This window comes from Monopterus albus, unplaced genomic scaffold (genome assembly GCF_001952655.1).
Source record: "Monopterus albus unplaced genomic scaffold, M_albus_1.0 scaffold401.1, whole genome shotgun sequence".
NCBI lineage: Eukaryota > Metazoa > Chordata > Actinopteri > Synbranchiformes > Synbranchidae > Monopterus > Monopterus albus.
Window position 1 is genome coordinate 200177 of NW_018128281.1, and position 10068 is coordinate 210244.

The 10068-nt window shown below is 39.0% G+C and overlaps 1 protein-coding gene across 1 annotated transcript in view; it reads right to left on the reverse strand.

Moving 5' to 3' along the window:
- Positions 1-2686, reverse strand: part of hao2 (hydroxyacid oxidase 2 (long chain)) — a 15637-nt gene extending 12951 nt beyond the window's left edge. Inside the window, exon 1 of the mRNA XM_020586269.1 lies at positions 2654-2686. The gene's annotated coding sequence lies outside the window, so the exon portion shown is untranslated. The remainder of the gene's footprint in view (positions 1-2653) is intronic.
- Positions 2687-10068: the final 7382 nt, after the last annotated feature.

A 10068-nucleotide genomic window follows, 5' to 3' on the forward strand; every position in this document is an offset into this window, starting at 1 on the left:
TATAAGCTATTATTTCTTTGTAGCTTCTTCCGGTTCTTTCAAACCAGGAACTCTCAATGAGACGAAAGAGACTGCTTTAGATTTTATAAAAAATAACCGTGCTGGTTTATTCAGAGGATCACAGGTAAAATTCACAGGACACGTCCAGAGCTCTCTCACCCCTCTGCCTGCAGGCAGCAGAAAAGCTGAAGATGTCTGGACCCAACAACCTATATAATATTAATCATTTTTGGGCTAGCCCATGCTACAAGGGGCGTCAAACCGTGACGCCACCCGATAAGCAAGCTTTGCAGCTGCTCTATCGTTTAGCCAAAACATGAGGAAAAGTCAAGGTGCGTGACTGTTGTTTTCGTGGTGTGTATCTAAACAATTGGACATAACCTTACACATTAAGACAAATATTAAGACTAGCATTACAGTTGACCCTAAAAGCTCTTTTCCTGTAACCTTGGCGTGCCTGCAGTCCTCACTGCAGGCTGAATAGTTACAGCAAAGCTAGTCCCCCTGTCTGCACTAAACATTTCTAGACAACAGATCTCTAATCCATATCTATCTAACTAAGAAATAACCTAACACTACACAGCCTTATGTTGATTTACTATTTACTTGCCCCTTGCATGGGGATATGTACATGAACAGTGAGAGCCAATGTACCAGAGTCAAATTCATCATGTGTCCAACACAACTGGCCAATAAAGCAGATTCTGATTCTGAGTTTATGCTGAATAATGTAAAGAAAGAATAAGTAAACTAACTAAATAATAAATAAAAAGGTTTTCATGAACCACAGATTGTCTTATAAAGAACAGTTGGATAAGTCAGGTGTAGCTGTATTCAGATCCTTACTGAAGTAACCAGTGCAACTCCACAGCGTAAAAATACTCCTTTATAAATAAAATTACTGTAGGCTACATACCTGTACATGTAGCCTATGTATCACCCTTGACCACAGGTGGCAGTATTGAGATCACTTGAACAAAAAAAAAGAAGAGGAAAAGAACAAACTACACTGGGACAAGCCACATAAAGGTGAAAATTACGCTTTATTTATAGTGTTTTCAGACATCAAGAGCAAAGACTTTAAGGATGGTAATTAAATGTTCAGTTATGCATATGTGTGTCCGGTTTATTTGCCCATCTCCATGGGCCGTGTCCCAACTGTTTCATGTAGATGTGTTCGGGACAGTCCAGTAACTAGATCTTCTAAGCTAACCGTTTATGTTGTAGAAGATTGTTATTCCATCCATCCATTTTCTAAACCGCTTAGTCCCAAAGACCAATCCCAGCCAGCTGCAGGCGAAAGGTGGGGTACACCCTGGACAGGTCGCCAACCCATTGCAGGGCCAACACACACACACACACACACACACACACACACACACACACACACACACACACACACACACACACACACCCCTGAGAATGTTCCAGGACTCAAGGAATGAGGAGGCTGCTGGAGGAGCCTTGAGTGAGGATACAGTGTCCTGTCTAGACTTTACTGAACACACAGACCGAGAGGAGTCATCCTGTGGGGACGCGACATCCTTATTGGGACAAAAAAACAAGTCCCCAAAACAAAAGACTTTAGTCTAGATTTTAGAGTGATGACTTGATTTGAGGTTAGGGTTAGGTTAAGATTAGGGTAAGTCTCTGGGAAATGAATGTTAGTCAATATAATGTTCCCTAAAATGATGGCAACACAAAGTGTGTATTCTTAAATCAAACTGAAGTGCATACAGTGGAAAAATCTTATCAGTACAAATCCTGTTTCTATAAACTTTCAACTATGAACACTTGAGGGCAGTGCAGTACTAAATGAATGAAAGCTTTTTCTTAAAGCTCCATTCAACATCTGTAAAGCAGGTTAACACAAGCCGAATTTTATGTCTCTGTGTCAGTACTGCACACTACACACTCAACAGTTTCTGTAGAAAAACTATGACTAACTCTTTACTGTTACTCTGGTAAACACAGTCTCCACTGCACATTCAACAAACATTCCTCCTGGATTTTGTGGTCTTTATTAAGTTAAACTAGAAAAATAAGTTGTGGTAATGCTTAAAACCTTAGTTTTACAAATTTTTATTTTAAATAGTTCTTAGTTTTTTTAAGGCTCATTTGAGTTCTCAAATGGTTGTAATTATAAAAAAGCAATATATCTAGAATAACTTGTTTTGTTAACATGTGTACTCTACAACAGTTTCTACATTACAACTCTTTATGGGATTTTATCCTTTTTGTCTGAGTGGTTGGATGTATGTAATAAATGTGAGCCTCTGCCTGTACAGGCTGTGAAGAGTGTCTCTCATTTAGACCCACTGAATGGCTGCTGAGAGCACATTGTCCAGGTGAACTTCCAGAATACCAGGTGTTTGGTGTTTAGTGTTCAATGCTGAACAACATGAAAATGTTACTAGTTTCTGTCCTGGATTATTTACTGTATGTCACACGGGTCTGCTTACGTTTCACTGGCTAATAATTCATCACCAGCATATTAATACATCCAGGCACTGTGTAATTTATTTTTATTTTACCTAGTGGAAAAACACTGGATGTCTACAGTTTAGTAAAAGTTAAACAACTGAAAAAGAAGAATCCAGTGAAGTTTACACAGTGTCAATAAATAGTGAAGTGGATAAAATCAGTGGCTTACCTTATTTTGAGCTGTTTGGCTAGCCTACAGTAGATGTTAGTTTCCCTCTCATATGACAGGGTCATGTCAGAGGGCAATCCAACCCCCCAGTCCTACCTCCCCCATCCCCCACCCCACTGCTCTCCCTCTCTCTGTGTGATGCTCCTCCCACAGTGGCTCAACACCAGCTAAGTATCTCGTCAGCACTCTGGACGCTGGCCTCTCTTTGTGCTAAAAAACACCCACTCAGGTCAGTTGTTTGTAAATGGGGAATGGTCTTATATAGCACTCTTCTCTACAACAAAACACAATCAAAGCGCTTTACACTATTTTAACCCATTCATGCACAGAAGCATTCACACACACACACAGGAGCCACAGACACCTCCTGTTTACTTTCTGTCCTTAAATCCATCTTGTTGCATCCTCCATTTTATAAGCTTCTCTTTCTCTATGAAGCCTCTTCCGGCTCTTTTAAACCAGGAACTCACAATAAGACGAAGTAGACCACTTTAGATTTTATAAAAAATAACCGTGCTGGTTTATTCAGAGGATCACAGGTAAAATTAACATTACACGTCCAGATCTTTTCCACCCTCCACCTGCGCGCAGGCAGCTTGGAAGATGAAAGACCCTGGACCCAGAAACCTATATAATCTTAATCATTTTGGGCTAGCCCATGCTACGCAGGGCGTCAAACCATGACGTCACCTGATATGCCAGCTTGCAGCTGAACATAACGTTAGCCAAAACATGAGGAAAGTTCAAGGTGTGTGGCTGGTATTTTTGTGGTGTGTATCTAGAACAATTTGACATAACATTACACATTAAGACAAATATTAAGACTAGCATTACAGTTGACACTAACAGCTCTTTGCCTGCAACCTTGACCTGCCTGCAGTCTGCACTGCAGGCACATTTACCTGACCAGTTAACAGCCTGAGCTAGTCAACCTGTCTCCACTAAACATTTCTAGACAACAAATCTCTGAATATCTATTTAACTAAGAAATAACCTAACAATTTCCTCTCTTGCTTTCTTTCCCCGCCATTTGCTCCTTTATTACTTTTAGTGTGAATGACTGGCATTTAGACATTAGTTGTTCAGGTGTCACTCACAGTGGTGGGAAGTAACAAAGTACATTTACAAGTACTGTACTTAAGTAAAATTTTAAGATATCTGTACCTTACTTGAGTATTTTCATTTTGGGCTACTGCGTACTTAAACTCCACTACATTTTAGAGGCAAATGCTGTCCTTGTACTCCCCTACATGTATTAGATAACTTTAGTTACTTTTCAGTCAGATCAATAAAACAAAACACAGTGTTGTCCTAAGAATTTATTGATCACAAGCTTCTCAGCAGTACTTTAAATTCTAAGCATATACGGTACAGAAGTAGCTCCATCTTTACCAGCTGCAGCAATAAAGTGGTGAACACAATAATACATCAGTCATTATAATCCAATAATATATGTGAAATGTGCCATTCAGCATGATGAGTAATTTTACTTTTGTTACTTTATATTTTGATAGCAATCTGTTCATTCTTTTGCTTGACTTTTCTTATAACAGAGTACTGTATTTTTACACTGGTAATGCTTCTTTAGGGTTGAGAACTTCTTCCACCGTTGGTCACTCACAGATCGCTATATTAAAGAGTCTCAAAGTAATAGAATTGTTCCATCTCTGAACAAATAGGTATAGGAGACAAAGGATAGAAATAAAAATAAACAGAACTACACAAGGCCCTTTCAGTCTGAATATTGTTCAGACTGAACTTGACTGACTTGTCAAGCCGAGTGTGGACTTTGACAGGTGTTTTGAGGGCCTTTACATATAAAACACAGCTGTCCCAACCTTTGATATATTGAGCTTGTTATGTTAAGGTCCCAACTCGTAAGTGATGGATGGATGGCAGGATGTGAGAGGAGATGGTATGAATGCCACAGTGTCTCAGCTCACCACAGACGAAACAAAATGCCTCGAGAAGTTGTTCAAGCATTTTAAAACAGTGGGGTGCACTGATGTTAAATTAGATTCTCTCCGTCTTATTTCATTACAGCTTTTAAATTGAATTTACTCTTTGTAAATATATGTTCAGTAACAAAACCTGGCTCTTTGGAAGATGCTTGTCTCTGTGTGTGTGCGGCTGTTAATTTATGTGTTTTAGTTTGGCTTTAACTAAAAAGGTTGCAACGGTGGAGCCAAGGGCTAAACCTGATGAGCTGGACCTCCACGCGGAGGTGTGGGTGTTACCTGCACCAAGAAGAAGTGCAAATTGTGTTAATCCACAGCTGGCCTCGATGCCTAATAACACAGAGTCAGCTCTGGCTCCAGGGCGCCATATTGGAGGTACTGGTACTTCAGCTGAGTGGAAAACCTCTTCCACATGCTGGTCGAGGCACTGCCCCGAGGCTGCGGCCCAGCACACCACGGCACATGTGTTGAAATGTCAAGGTGCTATTGTGCGCTGGCGAAGCTCCCAGCTCCTCCACCTCCGTCTATCCCAGGTTTATTATCAGACTAAATACAACCAAGTCCACAGACATTTAGCTTTTCATTTGACTCTGCAGCAAGGCCTAACCTGATGGCTGCCCATCATGGTTTAAAGTTTTTGCACAGAGGCCAGAGAGTCAGGTGCAGATTTTTATAATATACATCATATATTTAGCAGGAAAAAGCAAAGGAATGTTATAACGATTACCTGCTGTAGGCCTGAGTGAATTTAAGGCTGTTTTTCAGTATTATTGTTGCTTTCACTCACAGGTCAGGAGAAAACAGCAGTGAAACAGCATGATGATTAAACAAGGCAAACAGCAAACAGCCACTCAAAGCAACAAGGCCCCTTAGACACTTTATCTATACGGGGGTTTAAGGATGGAGTCGTTAAGCTACTTTGCCTTCTCAGATATGTAAACCGACATTTTAAAACTTGATAATAGTGCTAAAAAACAATTTTATCAAGTGAGTGATATCTAATAATAATAAAACAAAACAGGCAAATGAGAAACAGTGTTTCAGGGGCTGAGATAAAGACTGTGGCTGTTAACAACCGTTAATGATTACAGTTTTGATTCTGAAGTAGAAAGTCGAAACTTTTAAAAACTTTGAATATGACAGGAAAAATGAATTGTTGATGACTACAAGCTTCACTGTATTCTGAACTGTTTTCGTGTTTGACCTGTAGAATTTGTTTTGCAATCAGTGTAACATATTACTGAACAAATGGCCTAAAGTTACTGTCGATTAAATCTGTAAAGTTTAGTTTTTTAAACAGAGCATCTTCTTTTCGCCTCAACACATGATGGGCATTAATTAGATTTTTTTCTTACTTCATATGATAGTTTTAATATTTTATTTAGCTTTACAGGAAACACCCTGAAAACGTACATGCACCTAAAATATTAAGAGCATTTTATGTAGCACTTGTAAATTATGAGAAGGAATTGAAGTTTGTGTTCTTTTAGATGAGAAATACTTTAAGCCAAAGCTAGAATTATCTATTAACTGCCATTTTGTCATTTTAATGGTTTTTCTGGAGCTGGCTTAGAAAGGCTCTTCCTAGGCTTTGGGAGTGTGTCTCTGCGGTATGTGTATGTGTGTGTCAGTGGCCAGCACTATTCAGGGCGCCAAAGCAAAGGCAAAGCAGCAAACACTTCAGTGCCTGTAAATGTCATGTAGCGGCAGAGTGATGGATGTTTGCAGCATTTGATGCCTGGGAGAGATGTGAGCATAACTCACAGTCCACAGTCACGCCATTTCAGACTCATATGATTCAGTCCACACACACAGGCAGCAGAGGATTTGCTCACATCTACCAAGGGGTGGTGGTGGTGTTGTGTGAAAGTTTTATTTGTGCTCAGTTTTTCCTTTTAAATGAAGTAGGTGCATGTTGTAACTTGTATGAAAGATTCATTCCTCCCTGAAGCTTTGAAAACATGACTGATGACTGCATTAGGACAACTTTCACATGGCTTTTATATGCTGCACATATACACTGTGTCCTCACTGGTTTTTTTTTTTTTGTCAGATTAAGATTAGCTTTTTGTGGTAAATGTCATGTTGTCTTTATTCATAAAAAGTTAAATTGTTTGAGATCCTGTTCAGTAAAATTATGTAAAAGGATTCTCATGAAAATGATTTCTTAATGCACAAGTGTACAAGTACTGAAGAGTACAAGGCATTGTTTTCCAGGAAGTGCTTATTTGTACGTGACACGCGCTAAAATGACTTATTTGTTATTCAGACAGTTGTAACTTAACACTTCAAGCTGGCATAAATGTTAACATTAAAAACAGCCTGTTGTGTAGGAGGAGGTATCCTAATTAGGTATCTGTGATGTGGCAACTGTTATTTTTCCTTTTCCCTGTGTATATTTCCACTTCCAGCCATACATCCCTGTTAAAGCCTGATTTCGCCAACAGCCCTCTACAGGATAAGCAGTATAGATAATGGATGGATGGATTGCAACTAGTCTCGCTAATGCTGTGCAAATCAGATTTCCTACTTTCCATTAGTGGTGTGCAGCGACAGATTAAATCACTAACATGACTGATAACGGGCTGTTTGCAGAGTGGGCAGACAAGGAAAGTGCCTGTCAGTGGCTACATGTGTGCGGTTGTTTGTCTCTTTCAGCAAAACACTCTGTAGAATAATCACTTATTTTCTCCAAATGGAAATAATGTTCCCATATAAAAAAGAAAGCCTTTGAAGTTTGGGGGGCAAAAGCTGCACTAGACTAATAACCCCCTGAAATTCTGTGTCCTCATGCCTGGCTGTGTGAACCCTTTTACTATGGGGAATACTTGAACTTGTCTTGGGGACACAAAGATTTTATGAAAATAAAAACAAAAAACATATAAAACCTATGCTGTGCAACTTTTTTTAAACTTTGTAATATGGAGTAAATACCCTGGAATGAGTCTCTTTCTGAAGATTGAAAACCCAACAAGCTTTGATTTACTGTCTGTATAAAATAAAAATTGGATAACAGTGCACTCCAGCTTGCCCTCTTCACCGCTTTCTTTGTTTTCCCTCCATATTTTCTCCTCTTTCCTGCTCATCATTTGAGGACTTTTCATGTGTCCTCGAGGTTCATTGGAAAGTTTCATGTCCAATCAGTGACTGCTGAAATGTGAATCCACTGTGACATTTTCTCTAATCAGCTCTCTCCAAGACTCTCCATTCTTTTCTTACAAATTATGCAAATTGCTGCACAATAATTTGGTCAGTTAGAATCAGACCAAAGTCCTTACTCATATGCTTTTTTTGTTTTCCTCTTGAGCGGAGGAAGAGGACACAGCCAATGTATGTAAAAAGAGTGATGTTACAAGATGTTGCTTTCCCAGTATTCAAATTCATTGTTCTTGTGTACATCTGCTAGTTGTGCGGAGTCTCTGACCTTTACTTGATCGCTTGGCTGGAAACAGGATGGTGTTGAATAGACAAGTGGGTATGCTCATTTGTAGGTGGATGTATGTGTGCATACATCCATGCCAACATAAATCCACAAGAAACAATATCTACACACTTGCATTTGGCTGAATTAGTGAGTTGTTCTAGCAGAGCTCTTTGTTTTTCAATTTAAAACTTACAGCTGCCAGAGATTTAGCTTTTGATACAAACATTCAAGATCTTTACTGTCATCTAAATTTACTGGACAAAACCTCCTTTTCATTTTTATTTATTAATTTAAAGCAAAGGTCAGAGAACTGCCTATCATTCAAGGTCTGTTTCAGAAGTATTCCAGCCCTGGGTTTGATTTGGTGCTTTCATTCCAAGGCTCAAAGGTACTGCATGTGACAGGAATAATGGTGTAAAAGTGAACCTTTAATTAGATAACAAAATAAAATATGCAATAGTTTGTCCTTGTCCTTATAAAAAGATAAGACATTCACAGGCTGCTCCACAAATGTTTTATAGCTCATGAAACTGTGTGAAGTTGTTCTCAACAGAAATGGGGTTCTGGAGGTCAACACAAATGCCATCAGTACCTTTACCACAGCTGATGTTTAACATCTTTTTAGTACAGGTCAGTGGTTTCCCCTGATTTTGTCCCTGTCAGGGTGAAAATACATTTTTAGGAGACTAAATGTCTTTGAAACAGTGAAACAAATCTTTAAAATGCAGTGAGGTATCTTCATTATACAGTTCTGGCCAAAATCTAATACTTGTGTTATTATTAGCTAAATATTTATGAACGTTTAGATAATGTTTCAACTCAAGTATGTGGTCTCAACTGTAGTAGAGTGTTTTGTATTAACAGTAAAACACTTTCCTAAGCAGTCACCACCACTTTGAGAGTGTTAGTTCCAGCAGATTGCTATGCATCGCTATTAAAAACGTCACACTCAAGTACTTTAATGCTGTAACTATTTAACTGTTCATATAAGAGCAAAAACCAAATAAATATTACAGCTGTGATGCATAATCCATTTCACACAACAATAGGCTACTTTGGAAACATATTATACTGGGTTTCAGTTTAGTGGAAGGCAACATAAAGTATGTTCTCCAGTACTGAAGTGATGGAGTAACACACCTCATTTAGAGGAATCATTTTAGGGTTTCATGGAATGAGTCAAAAATAATGAAAGCCACAGTACAACACAGCTGAAATACAGTATGAACACAAATATGCATGTCAGACAGAAAATATAGGGTAAAGTTCAGGTAGTGTATAGCCTAATATTATAAAATGAGCAATACTAGTTTTTTTATATGCTCAAGTCTGTGTGTTTCTGGGGGCTAACGGCAGGCCACATTAACCTGCATGCTGATCCATGCCTTTGACAAACTGCTGTGCAGCACTAATCTGCCACAGGATGGACACAGCTGATGAACCTGATTTGTGACAGCTGCACATAAAGAAAGACACCACCATTTCTCAGAGCCCAGTCAATCCAAAGACCACTGTAAAAGTATATTTAGCTCAAAGAGCCGAGCGGGAAGTAAATATTTTTACTGGGTTTTTCCATTTAATGATATACAGCAGATGTGGACTGAGAGGCATGGGACTCACTTTTCTGACTGACTGTCACTGCCAATATGAAAGCAATAAGAGACAATAGCAGACTTTCAAGTTAGCATTAAAGAGGTGAAAGGTTAGATAGGTTTTACTGTGGCTGTGTATGCACAAACCCAAGGCTCTTCATCCCAAAATAACAGGGTTTTTACACAAAAAGGCTACAGTTGTTTTTGTCAAATGTGGGTTTTTGATTGTATGGTTTGGCAGAGTGAGCTAAGGATTTGTTATGCATTACACACGGTATGCTAAAGTCTCATTTTCCTGCTCTGATGAAAACTGGACAAATTGTGGGCTTTTCACCATTTGGCATGGGAAGGGTATGCGTGTGCATACATGTGTTCCTGTGTGTATGCGTGTTTTGTGCGAATAAGTCAGAATAAGGTCTGAATCTACCCTCCAGCCATCAC